We start from the raw sequence: 14,742 nt of genomic DNA on the forward strand, positions 1-14,742 counted from the left end.
ATTACCCACATAAGATCAAATATGTGGAAGGGTGATGCTGACAGTTGCCTTCAAGCCCTGACTATAATCATGTGCAGAGCTGAACGATTTGGTAAAGAGGATGAGAAAATCGTCAAAACTCCATATACCAAGAACCGGAGAGCAGAGAGAATTCATCAACTGTGACAGGAGCTCCACATTCTCAAAAAGTATTAAAAGACTGCAGAGGAGGAGGAGAAGCCACCGCTTAATGAGCTTCATTATTAGGAAGAAGCTACATACCTTCCGAAGAGCAGAGTGGCACAGGAGACGGGGAAGGGAGAGAACTAGGAAGGGGGTGAAATTTATTGCCAACCCCTTCCGTTTGCTCTGGAATCTCTTGGGGACGATATGGCACAGGGGGATTATTGCAAGCCCGTGGAGACATGCTGAAGGTGTATGGATACCTAAGGAAGAAAATTCCACAAATATTTAGCAATTTAGGTCCATTTTGCTGCTCAGTGTTGAGGGCAAAATTTTCTTCTGTGTTCTATCCAGGCGAATGATCGACTTTCTGCTTAAGAATGATTACATTGATACATCAATGCAGAAAGGAGGGACTCCCGGGATGCCTGGCTGTCTTGAGCACACTGGAATAATCACCCAGTGGATTAGAGAAGCACGGGAGAATAATGAAGACCTGGTTGTGCCGTGGCTTGACTTGGCCAATGCATATGGGTCCATAAAACACAAGTTGGTAGAGACTGCACTGAACCGGCACTATGTCCCCAGTAAGATCACAGACTTGATACTGGACTACTATAACAACTTCAATTTGAGAGTCACATCTGGGTCTGTAACATCAAGTTGGCATCACCTTGAGAAGGTTATTATTACTTGATGCACAATTTCAGTAATCCTTTTTTGCGCTTACTATGAACATGGTTGCCAAAGCTATTGAGGCAGAGTGCAGAGGCCCGCTGTCCAAGTCTGGAGTGCGACAACCACCTATAAGAGCTTGTATGGACAATCTCACAGTCTCGACATCTTCTGTTCCGGGTACCAGATGGATCATCCAAGGTCTTGAGAGGCTTATCAAGTGGGCAAGATTGAGCTTCAAGCATTCCAAATCCAGATCACTTTTCCTGAAGAAAGGTAAAGTCACAAACAAATTCTGCTTGATACTGGAGAGCACCCCAATTCCATCTATTAGTGAGAAGCCAGTGAAGAGTCTCAAAAAGCTCTTTGACCACAGGCTCCGAGATACAGTCGCTATCCAGTCATCCATTTGTGAGCTTGAGACTTAACAAGGTTGATAAATATGGCCTGCCTGGAAAGTTCAAGTTCTGGATATACCAGCATGGGATCCTGCCACATATTTTATGGCCCCTTTTGGTATACGAAGTGCCGATTACATCAGTTGAGCTAATGGAGAGGAAAGGTAACAGCTATTTCTGCAGATGGCTCAGTCTACCACGCAGCTTGAGTACAACAGCTCTGTATGGGAAGAGCAACACCCTACATCTCCCGTTTAATAGTATCACAGAGGAGTTCATGGTTTCCTGCACTAGAGAAGCAATGCGGTACAGAAACTCCAGCTACCCCAAAGTATCAGCAGCTGGCATTGAGGTCCGTACTTGCCGAAATTGCAGAGCCCCAAGGGAACTGGAGGCAGCAGAGGGCAGGCTAAGGCACAAGGCAGTGGTGGGAGCAGTGGCTTGTGGAAGAGAAGGGCTTGGCAGTTCCCCAATGCCAAACTACAGCCAACCACGGGGCAACAGCGGAGGAAGTTTGCATTAGCAAGGTGGCAGGCATGATGCAACAAGGGGCATTGATGAGATGGGAAGGCGTAATGGAACAGAGGCTCACATGGTCTGACATCAGGCAAGCAGAGCCGCAGCGCATGAAATTCTTAATCCAAGCTGTCTTTGATGTTTTACCAAGCCCATCTAACCTCCAGCTCTGGGGAAAGGTTGATACTCCTTCCTGCTCCTTCTGCAATGGAAAAGGGTCACTAGAACACATCCTGAGCTGCTGCCCAAAGGCTCTTGGGGATGGCCGTTACAGCTGCCGGCATGACCAGGTTCTAAAGGCAGAAGCGGAGAGTGTCTCCCTGGCCATTGCAAGCAGTAAGTACCATCACTGAACTAGGAAAGAAATACTGTTTGCTAAGATAGGAGCGCAGCCAACAATGCAGCACAAAACTCCAGCAGGACTTTTCTTTCTGGTCTTTCTGGCTTGAAGAAATGGCTTAAATTCCCAGCACACATCACAGTAACATCTTTGCAACCTGACATCATCATTCTATTGGAGATCTTGAAACAGCTTGCTTTGATAGACTTGAATATGCCCTGGGAAGATCGAATGGAAGAGGCATTTGTAAGAAAAAGCTCCAGGTACAAAGATATGATTGATCAGTGCCAAGAGAGAGGTTGGCGAGCTCACAGTTACCCTCTGGAGGTTGGATACAAGGGCTTTGCTGTCCGCTCTCTCTACTGAGCATTCACTGCGCTGAGGTTGAGTGGGCCCCTGAGAAGAGCAGCCATCAGACTTGCGACAGAGGCTGCAGAAAAAGCTTCAAGATTGCTGTGGATAAAAAGGGGTGATTAGTGGTCAAACCCTGCTGGGACGTAAGTCAGGGCTTGATCACCCCCGACTGGGTCACCTGGGTGAGGGTGTATGATGTTGGAAGACCCGAAACACAGATGAAGCCAGGAACAGAACTCATGATGCGTCCCAGCGCATCCGTAGGATATATCTTTCACCTACTTTACTTATACTGATAGAAAGGTCTAAATATGCTATATTTTGGACTATACATGTACTCAGTCTTTTGAACGAGATAAACAGTGCCTTGCTTAAGTATTCAAACCCCTTACATTCTTTTCCACATTTTGTTATGTTGCTGCGTTGTGTTAAACTACTTTAAATGACTTTTTTCCTCCACATAAATCTGCACCCCATACACCATAATGACAAAGCAAAAAAACTGATCTGTGACAATTTAGCAAATTTGTTAAATAAGAAAAACTGGAATAAGTACATTACACAAGTATTCAAACCCTTAACTAAGTACTTAGTTAAAGCACCTTTGCAGCGCCAAGTCTTTTTGGGTATGATGTGACAAGCTTTGCACATCTGCATTTGGCAATTTTCTGCAATTCTTCTCCTCAGATCCTCTCAAGCTCTGTCAGGTTAGATGGGAACTGTTGGTGGACAGACTTTTTCAGGTTTCTCCAGAGATGTTCGTTTGGGTTCAAACCGTGGCTCTGTCCAGGCTACTTAAGGACATTCACACAGCTGTCCATAAGCCATTCTTGCATTGTCTTCTTGATGGAAGGTGAACCTTCTTCCCAGTCGAAGGGTCTGAATGCTCTGGACTAGGTTTTCCATTGAGGCTAACTCTATATTTTGCTGTGTTGAGCATTCCTTTTACTCAAATGAGTCGCCCAGTCCCTGCTACTGAAAAACAGTGTTTACTCTTGGGATGTCAATGTGCAGGTGACACGCAGTGCCTGGTTTCCTCCAGACATGATGCTTGGAACTGAGGTTCATCAGACCACAGAATTTTTGTTTCTCACATTCTGAGAGAGTCCTTTAGGTGCTTTTATGCAAGTGGGGTTTCATGTGTCCTCACCAAGGAGAGGCTTGATTCTGGTCACTCTGTCATAAAGCACAGATTGCTGAAGTGTTGCAGTGATGTTTGTCCTTTTGTAAGTTTTTCCCATCTCTATATATGATCATGGAGCTAAACTAGAGTTACAATCAGCTTCTTGGTCACCACTCTAACCAAGGCCCTTCTCCATCGATTGCTCAGTTTGGCCAGGAGGCTCTAGGAAGAGTTCTGGTTGTTCCAAAATTCTTCCATTAAGGATTAAGGAGGCTACATGCTTCTGTGAACCTTCAATATAGCAGATTTGTTTTATAGGCTTTCCCAGATCTGTGTCTTGATACCGTCCTGTCTCTGAACCCTACAGGCAGTTCCTTTGACCTCAAGGCTTAATTTTGCTCTGATATGCATTTTCAGATGTAGGACTTTGGCGAGCAGGACGAGGCCGAGGGCCACTGACTGAATTTTCCGGCTATCCACGTTTTCACTGTTATACAGTAGGGGGTGCTATTGCGTATCTTCTTAAAGAGTACAGAATCTCCGGATCAAAATAGAGGAGAAGAAGAGGCCGAAACAAGTGATAGAAAATTGATAACGCAAATGTAAAATAACACGATCATAACATTAAACAGCATATAAATCAAAACTGCCTAACGTTACTGAATGAAATGTCGACCCAGAACGAGCTATAGGACTGTGAAGCTTTGGGGGTGTTGATGGACTCGATCTACTCCAACTGTCTATTGATCATTCTGAACCACATCCGGATATATTCTTTGACAAAAATGCGATTTTCTCTGATTGTTTTTAAAAATGTTACCCACTTTCAAGTGTTGATAAAAAGGATGCATGAGGCAATAATTAAATGTTTTTAAAATGGAAAGAGTTGAAGTGCAGTTAAAGGTGTATTTCAAGTATAAAAAAATGAATACCTAAATAGGAACATGTAAGTATGATGTTAAGTTCAATTAAAGAAAACAAAATGAATAAAACCACTAAACTAGTATTTTACTGAGAGTTTGAAATGTACTTTAATAAACTAAAAAAATAGTAAAATTGTAAACAATTAATATACTAGTACTAGTACAGATTCAGCACAAATGAGAGACACAGTTGTGAACTAGTTGTGCACTTAAAGTTTACTACTGTTACACTTATATACTTATACTTTTATATACTAAAAGTGGGCAAATTTAGTCCCAAGCAGTATTGAAAAAGTAGACATGGAAGAATACTTCTAGTACATTGATATGTGTATACTTACTATGTAAAGTATACTTAAAAATACACTTGAACATTACTTAAATATGATTTTATCCAATTCAGTTTGAGCTCTCCAGTCATTGATTTAAATTCAGTAGCTTTCAGACCTCCGCGGCTATCAGCTACCAGCACAATAACACACTCAGCAAAATATCATCTAATTATTGTCATCGATAAAATATTGAGATATCATTTTTGTCAATATTGCACTGCTACTTTCCACACACTCTTTTAGCGGTAAAACTAATGCGGTGCGCTGGAATTCACACTCGTCTTCATTAAACAGTAAGGCCCCTTTCTTTGATCTTATTGGCCATCTCACTCATTTTGACATTGACGTGAGACTGAGGCAGAGCAATCTAAAAACGTTTAAATCTTTTTGTCATTCAACTAATAAACAGAGCTGCGTCTAAGATTATCAAATATTGAGGGACCATTTGGTCACTTATTTTTAGAGAGACTTCTAAATTTGGTGGTTATAGCATACTCTACATTTCATACATTTATATGTATTATATGTTCTACATTTAAAATTTATAATGAACGACTGCCATATAAAGAGTAAAAAACATCTTAGACCTACCTAATTCAGAGGAAGTTGCCTCTTTTCCGAGTTGCGTAGACGTTGATAGTGGAAGCGTCAGAGTAAGAGCCTCCTCTCCTTTAGCTGTGGGTTTAAAAAAAACGATAGATAAATATCTGCATTTTAGCATAAGCCTAAATTAAATTTAGCAATAGCTTTATTTTACTCATTCTACTCATTAAAATGATAAGATATGGTAATTCTATTTTTATTTTTTATTTTTATTAATTCATAGCTCCCACAAAATCATTCTGACTCTGGTCTGGAGCAGTTCTACAGCATTTATTAATCTTAGTTAATATTAATTTCAACATTTACTAAAACATTAAAATCAAAGGTTGCATTTGTTAACATTAGTTAATGCACTGTTAACTAACACGAACAAACAATGAACAGCTGTATTTGTTATTAACTAACATTAACAAATGTAACAAATGCATTGCTCATTGTTGGTTCATGATAGTAAATACATTACATTAAGGTTCATTAAACATTAAAGCATTACCAGGGAAATAATATAGTTGTTAATCAAATGGAACTCACTAAAAAATAAACTAGAACATATGACAAAAAAAAGATAAAGGTAAGATGTCTCCAAAATGCAAAGAATAAAACCCCAAATAAACCTCAAATACAATATAATATCCAGAAAATATATGCTCTGCCACGTGGAATTTACAAAACACTAAATAATATTACAAATACCATCCGTTAAAAATAATCACAGATTAATAAACAATATATTTCTTTAACCAGCATGGATGGTCAATATAGTTCAAGAAATGAAAATAGATATCAGAGAGAACAGCGATAACCCTTCTTACCTTGGCACAGGCCAACAGAACTGTGACTAAACAAAAGCTCAACTCCGCCAGAGAAGAGAAGCATCAGTCACATCATGTAGACCTCGTGACGTCACGTCAAGCTGCTGGCGAGGATCCACTGCCCTGGCCCAAATTACACACTCAGCACTTGTGTTTTTTCTCTTTCCTTGTTTCCCCCCTCAAGGTTATAACAATACAACTGATACAAATGTTTCACATATAATGCCCTAAATAATTCCAAAGCATAATAAGACATTAATAACTTTTTTAACATCTGGTATTATAGGGCTATATGATGAACATTAAAGATAACATTCATCTCAAAGATATTGAAGAAAAGTATATTCATATATTAAAGAGGAAAAAGAAAGACAAAAAGAACAGAAAAGTGTATATGTGTATAATCAAAATAAAGAGGAGGAATTAAATTATTTGTAAATGTCCATAGTTCTGGTAAAAGTCCTAAAAGTATTTGTAAGGTTTTAAAATAAATCTTCATATCAGCCTTGAAACTGGAGATGTTGGGTTTTCTTTCAGATCATTTACATTTGTGTATGTAGAACTTACCAAGATAAATGATAAGATTTAACAAAAAAACATAATAACATTTTGTCATAATAATAAATAACATCTCTTTTCTCTATGTGAATTTTAATACCACTTAACATATTAAATAAATATTCCACATCAATCTAAAAGAATTTAACATCCATTCATTCAAATAAAGATGCAACATAGTTTGGGTTAACCCTCAACAATAAATAACATTTATATTCATTTAGTTTGGTAAGCCTGCTATTTAGCATAATCCTAAACTAAATTTAGCATTAGCCTTAATTTACTCATTCTACTCATTGATAGGATAAGATAAAAACAAAAATGTCAATTCTATTCTATTTTATTCATGGCTCAAAATCATTAAAGGCTCTGGTCTGGGGTAGTATTCAAAGAAATAAATAAATGTATTTGAACATTGCCCACCCCACACCACCACCACTACACTACACAATGCAGCCTACAGCATCTCATCAGCAGCATGACACAGCATACGTTACCAATCAACATCAAAATAAAAAACTAGAATATATGACAAATAAACATAAATGTAAGATGGATCCAAAATGCAAAGAATAAACCCCCAAAATACCCAAATAAGTGTGCGTTAAGTGCCCCTCTTTCTTCAGGCTCTACCTCTGAATCAGCTAGTTGTCCCTGCAGTGGTAGTTGCCTGCACAGAGCTGCATGATATCTGCCTCGGAGTTGGAGATGTGTGAATGAGCTGACGCAGCATGATACAGCAGAAAGCAGAGGATCATCTAAAAGAGATACAATTTGAATAGACTAAAAAGAATTATGAATATAGTTGTTTAATCTCTAATTCTGATTAATTCTGACGTCTAATTCTAATAAACCACATTTACATAATATTCTATTTTGTTTTATTTTAATATATATTGGACGAATAAATCTGTGAACAAATAAAATTTTATTAAATGTTAACTATTCTGCCCTAAAAAAGGCAAAATACCTTAACTCGAGAGAGTGTGGAACTGAGAAAAATGACTTTTAGTTGTCCCGCCAAATTGATTATATATGGGTAGGACACTGGAAATCTGGCATTTTTTGAAAAATATCTACATAAAAAAATCTTGACTTTTGACCACTATTTTAAAGTAACTGTACTCTGCCTTTGGCCAAGGCAAAAGGCAGTAACTTCCACATTATTAAAATTTGGTATCTGATCACCAAAATCATTATAGTAACACCTGTATAAAATCTAGTGATCGTGGCATTTATTTTGTATAATTTACAATTACTTATAGCCATCTACTTATTGCTATCCTGTGCTTTGGTTGCATTCTGATGTCATAATTAATACATTAGACATGACAAAATACCTCCATAACGGTAAAGAGTATCTTCAATTGGTAACGAGAGTAAAAGACTTGCTAAGCACGCGTTCAAAATGATCACGATAAAACAGATCCTTGTGCACATTCAACCCGGGGACTGGTTTATATCTGTGGATCTGAAAGACACATATACTTTCACATTCAGATAGCCCCTTTATTACATGCGCTTCCTGAGATTCGTGTTCGAAGGTGTAACGCTCCATGTAAGTTCACGAAAAATAAGAAGTTGACGCAGTGCTTTCCCCTTTGAGACTCAGTGGGGAGCGCGTTCTGGACTACCTAGATGACTATGCTAATGCATTTATAGCACAACCTTCTGTGTTCTGCGTCTTTTCAGTATGCGGTGGTTTCAGCTGTCTGCCCTATTCGTGTGCTTGTGCACTTCGCTTTTCCCGCGGATTTATTCCGGACAATGTGATTGTAGGTATAACCCGGTTGTGAGAGGCCATATGAGGTGGGCTGGAGACTGAGGCTATAGGAGGAGGGCTGGAGACTGAGGCCACAGGAGGTGGGCTGGAGACTGAGTTCATAGGAGGTAGGCTGGAGACTGAGGTCATAGGAGGAGGGCTGGAGACTGAGGTCATAGGAGGAGGGCTGGAGACTGAGGTCATAGGAGGAGGGCTGGAGACTGAGGCCATAGGAGGTGGGCTAGAGACTGAGGTCATAGGAGGAGGGCTGGAGACTGAGGCCATAGGAAGGAGGGCTGGAGACTGAGGCCATTGGAGGTGGGCTGGAGACTGAGGCCAGAGGAGGAGGGCTGGAAACTGAGGCTATAAGAGGTGGGCTAGAGACTGAGGTCATATGAGGAGGGCTGGAGACTAAGGCCATATGAGGTTGGCTGGAGACTGAGGTCATGTGAGGAGGGCTGGAGACTGAGGCCATAGGAGGTGGGCTGGAGACTGAGGCCATAACAGGTGGGCTGGAGACTGAGGCCATAGGAGGTGGGCTAGAGACTGAGGCCATAGGAGGTGGGCTGGAGACTGAGGCCATAGGAGGTGGGCTGGAGACTGAGGCCATAGGAGGTGGGCTAGAGACTGAGCCCATAGGAGGTGGGCTGGAGACTGAGGCCATTGGAGGTGGGCTGGAGACTGAGGCTATATGAGGTGGGCTGGAGACTGAGGCCATAGTAGGTGGGCTGGAGACTGAGGCTATATGAGGTGGGCTGGAGACTGAGGCCAAAGGAGGAGGGCTGGAGACAGAGGTCATAGGAGGAGGGCTGGAGACTGAGGTCATAGGAGGAGGGCTGGAGACTGAGGCCATAGGAGGTGGGCTAGAGACTGAGGTCATAGGAGGAGGGCTGGAGACTGAGGCCATAGGAAGGAGGGCTGGAGACTGAGGCCATAGGAGGAGGGCTGGAAACTGAGGCTATAAGAGGTGGGCTAGAGACTGAGGTCATATGAGGAGGGCTGGAGACTGAGGCCATATGAGGTGTGCTGGAGACTGAGGTCATGTGAGGAGGGCTGGAGACTGAGGCCATAGGAGGTGGGCTGGAGACTGAGGCCATAGGAGGTGGGCTGGAGACTGAGGCCATAGGAGGTGGGCTAGAGGCTGAGGCCATAGGAGGTGGGCTGGAGACTGAGGCCATAGGAGGTGGGCTGGAGACTGAGGCCATATGAGGTGGGCTGGAGACTGAGGCCATAGGAGGTGGGCTGGAGACTAAGGCCATAGTAGGTGGGCTGGAGACTGAGGCTATATGAGGTGGGCTGGAGACTGAGGCCATAGGAGGAGGGCTGGAGACTGAGGTCATAGGAGGAGGGTTGGAGACTGAGGCCATTGTAGGAGGGTTGGAGACTGAGGCTATATGAGGTGGGCTGGAGACTGAGGCCATATGAGGTGGGCTGGAGACTAAGGCCAAAGTAGGTGGGCTGGAGACTGAGGCCATAGGAGGTGGGCTGGAGACTGAGGCCATAGGAGGAGGGCTGGAGACAGAGGTCATAGGAGGAGGGCTGGAGACTGAGGTCATAGGAGGAGGGCTGGAGACTGAGGCCATAAGAGGTGGGCTAGAGACTGAGGTCATAGGAGGAGGGCTGGAGACTGAGGCCATAGGAAGGAGGGCTGGAGACCGAGGCCATTGGAGGTGGGCTGGAGACTGAGGCCATAGGAGGAGGGCTGGAAACTGAGGCTATAAGAGGTGGGCTGGAGACTGAGGCCATATGAGGTGGGCTGGAGACTGAGGCCATAGGAGGAGGGCTGGAAACTGAGGCTATAAGAGGTGGGCTAGAGACTGAGGTCATATGAGGAGGGCTGGAGACTGAGGCCATATGAGGTGGGCTGGAGACTGAGGTCATGTGAGGAGGGCTGGAGACTGAGGCCATAGGAGGTGGGCTGGAGACTGAGGCCATAGGAGGTGGGCTGGAGACTGAGGCCATAGGAGGTGGGCTAGAGACTGAGGCCATAGGAGGTGGGCTAGAGACTGAGGCCATAGGAGGTGGGCTGGAGACTGAGGCCATAGGAGGTGGGCTGGAGTCTGATGCCATAGGAGGTGGGCTGGAGACTGAGGCTATATGAGGTGGGCTGGAGACTGAGGCCATATGAGGTGGGCTGGAGACTAAGGCCATGGTAGGTGGGCTGGAGACTGAGGCTATATGAGGTGGGCTGGAGACTGAGGACATAGGAGGAGGGCTGGAGACTGAGGTCATAGGAGGAGGGTTGGAGACTGAGGCCATAGGAGGAGGGTTGGAGACTGAGGCTATATGAGGTGGGCTGGAGACTGAGGCCATATGAGGTGGGCTGGAGACTAAGGCCATAGTAGGTGGGCTGGAGACTGAGGCTATATGAGGTGGGCTGGAGACTGAGGCCATAGGAGGAGGGCTGGAGACTGAGGTCATAGGAGGTGGGCTGGAGACTGAGGCTATAGGAGGTGGGCTGGAGACTGAGGCCATAGGAGGTGGGCTAGAGACTGAGGTCATAGGAGGAGGGTTGGAGACTGAGGCCATAGGAGGTGGGCTGGAGACTGAGGTCATGTGAGGAGGGCTGGAGACTGAGGCCATAGGAAGGAGGGCTGGAAACTGAGGCTATAGGAGGTGGGCTAGAGACTGAGGTCATATGAGGAGGGCTGGAGACTGATGTCATAAGAGGAGGGCTGGAGAAGACAGTGGGAGAACTGATGGACAGGTCCTTATTTAAAATTAGTGATGAAATTACTAGTGGTGGTGTTATGGGTGCCTTTTGACCAATCGCCTCATCCAGGGCATTATACTATGGCCACGAGGTTGCAGTTTACTCCCCATTGTCTCTTCCTGACCCATTCGGTGGGTACTTCAATTCCTACAATAATTATATGATATGATAAGAATGAATGCATAAATGTGTGTATAGTTATTTTTATTCTGTGTACTGTATATTATATATTAAAACACAGATTAAAATGGGTATTCTATTGTACTCCACATAGTGGATAGTTTGCTCACTTTATTTGTGTTTCCTTCTTTTTATCTTTAGGGTTGCAGTGTGATTGCTGTGAGCTTTGCTGTGATGAGAGCACTTTGAATTCCACTGTCTTTAAGATATAGGTAACCCGTGGCTATCTGTGGGTTGTTTTTGTTTTTTATATAATTTGTTTTTTTCTTTTCATTTTATTTTTTTGGGGGGGGGGATTTGCATTTGTAATTTTATGAGAGATGGAGGACCAAAAGGCGAGATTCACAATAATATAGTCTTTAATGAAAATGAGAAGCGAATCACTGATTCAATAAGGAACATAAATCTTCTCAGGATTCTCAGGAAACAGTCAAAACAGAAAACTTCGCTCGTAGAAATAGAACATAAACTGCAAGTAGCTTGTCACAGGATCTCCTGATGCGCAGCAACGCGTTAGGCGAAGTTTTGGTCCCAGTGGAGACTACAGAGGGAGAAGAGACCCGCCGAGAGCGAGGGTACCGTAGACTGGATACCGCGTCTGGTCAGGAACTCAGCGTCTGAATTGGCAGGGCAGAGTTCAGTGAGCGTGTAAGAGAACGGATAAATATACCGGCTCGAGGAGAGGCTTCCACACGAATCACACAGGACAGGACAGGACAGGACAGGACAGGACAGGACAGGACAGGACAGGACAGGACAGGACTCGATGAGAGAGGTAAGAGGAATGTAATCTGCATGAATAGCTTGCAATAAACTGACAAAGAGACAGACAAAGAGAGGGTTAGAAATAGTAGGAAGCATTAGGGGAAAGGAGGAACAGGTGAGCGGAGATTAAGGTAAATGGGAACAGCTGAACCTGATGAGACTAAAGTGATAGTGTAGTGAATGAGTGTGTAATGTGACCACAAGAGGGAGACAGAGAAGGGAGGAACCCGGATCATGACAGCATTTAAGGTCTGTTATATTTTTCTTTAACTATGTTGAATTATTTGAATAAAAAATGTGCCTATTGATTGAAGCTGCACTACCGCCTCGCGCCTGATTATTTACCCCTTGTGGGTCATAATGTTACATATACTTATCAATAACACATATTATATAACCTACTCCCATCCACATGTTGCCGCCATTCCCTTCCCTGCATAGAGATGATCGTGTCGCCTCCATAATTGAATAAACTCAACAAAATGTTCTCTAGACCCTAAGCACACAAACAAACAAACAACACACACAATGACACATGTATCGAAGCACTACCTAAACAGCTACCGAAACTAAAAATAACTTTACTTCATAAACTAGCTAAGCTGGCTACATTCACTGAGGTTAAATTATTATAATTATCGTTTATAAATGAATTCCCTTAGGACATACAATAACAGTGTAATATTCATCCCATAACCATTAAAAATACTGTAATTTGTATAATAATGACACATTTTATGAATACTACTTACACTTACGTAAACTGACTGGTTAGGTCGGTGACGTGGAGCACACACAATGACAGTTGGGGTATTTTCGCTCTCCACTTCCTGTGAAGTGATGTATCGGATTCCTTCGGATTGGAAACTCACTTAAGTTGGCGGAATACCCTGTGAAGTCCACTTCGCCGTCCACTTACGGTCGAATGTAACGCACCTATTGTCTTATTATTGGGAGTTTACGTTAACCCTTGTGCACTGTCCGATTTCTGTTCACACCCTGTATGGAGCGGGTCAAATTGACCCTAATTGAATTCAATACAATTCCTCAAAAATCACACTATGAAAAACAACAAAGATTTCGATACAAACTGTAAACTTTTAATATCAACATTTGTCAAACATTACAAAACAATATATCTGAAAATATGATACATGAAAATGTTTTTTTTTAACCATTTTTTAAAACAGTTTTATTTTGACAAAATTTGAAAATAAACAGTATACTGACTTTTTTGCATATATTTTACTTTTTTTTTCTTTCTTTTTTTACATTTTATGCTTTGAACATCATAACTGAACAATTAAATTTAGATGTATAATGAAAATGTTTAATTTTCCTAAGTCAACTTTCCCTAGTTTCCTATAAGACCTAGTTCCCTGTAGTTTCCCTAGTTTCATTCATTTTCTGTATCTTCAACAACATTTTCCTCAATCTCTGAAGCATCCTCTAAATCTGAAACATCTTCATCTGTATCAGTAGCACAGTCAAAAACCTGTGAAATTACTTATTTTACTGTCAATCTTTGGGAGCTAATTTTTTCTGCTTTCTATGTTGAAGTCTCGTGCCACACTAAGCAAATTTGTGGGAAAGCTCATTATTCACTCACAGGGGAGTGAGAAACCAAACATAACAAAAACATACATATAAAAAATGTTTTTTATTAATTGTTTGGCTCTGTAATTGTCACGGTGTGGGTTTGTCTTGTCATGTTTAGTGGTTCCCTGTCTGTCTATTAGTCTTCCCAGGTGTTTCCCGTTAACCACGCCCCCTTGTTATCCTGTTTAGATCGTTTGCCCTTGTATTTAAGCCCTGTGTTTCAGTCCAGTCCTTGTGAGTTCTTGTTGTTGTAACGTTGATGCTGGTTGTTCTGTTCCTGAGTCCTGTTCCCTGTCTGAGTCCTTGTCCAGTTTGGAGTTTGTTTAATAAATTGTGCTGCAAGTGGATCCTGCTTCTTTCTTGTCTCAACCACATCGTAACAGAAGAACTCACCAAACAATGGATCCAGCAGCAGTCAGCAACCAGGCGCTAAGAAGATTTCTTGCCTCAATGTTTCAAGATGGCCAGCCGATCGAGAGGTACGTGAGGGACTTTTTGAACTGCTGCCATCTGGGATCTTTTGAAGACGCTGAGCTCATGGACCTGTTCTGGAGCGGGCTGGATGTGGATATCGCCAGGCTGATGCCAGATGACTACACCGGCTGGACCCTAGAGGGCTATATTGACCTGGCCCTTTACTTGAGCGGTTCAGCTTTTACTGTGGGCTTGGCCGATGAAACACCCCGCAAGCTCACAGTACCCCCTGAGTCAGTTCACGTCAGCCCCGTCCAGCCTGAGTTCCTTCACGTCCAGCCAGAGCTTCACGTCAGCCACGTCCAGCCAGAGCTTCACGTCAGCCACGTCCAGCCAGAGCTTCACGTCACGTCTGCCCAGCCAGAGACCGTTCACGTCACGTCTGCCCAGCCAGAGACCGTTCACGTCACGTCTGCCCAGCCAGAGACCGTTCACGTCACGTCTGCCCAGCCA

The 14,742-nt window shown here is 43.0% G+C and overlaps 1 pseudogene; it reads left to right on the forward strand.

Moving 5' to 3' along the window:
• Positions 1-229: 229 nt before the first annotated feature.
• Positions 230-2,457, forward strand: LOC130068967 (uncharacterized; annotated as a pseudogene).
• The last annotated feature ends 12,285 nt before the right edge of the window (positions 2,458-14,742 follow it).

This window comes from Rhinichthys klamathensis, unplaced genomic scaffold (assembly GCF_029890125.1).
Source record: "Rhinichthys klamathensis goyatoka isolate OS25496 unplaced genomic scaffold, OSU_Roscu_1.1 h1tg000350l_1, whole genome shotgun sequence".
NCBI classification, from domain to species: domain Eukaryota; kingdom Metazoa; phylum Chordata; class Actinopteri; order Cypriniformes; family Leuciscidae; genus Rhinichthys; species Rhinichthys klamathensis.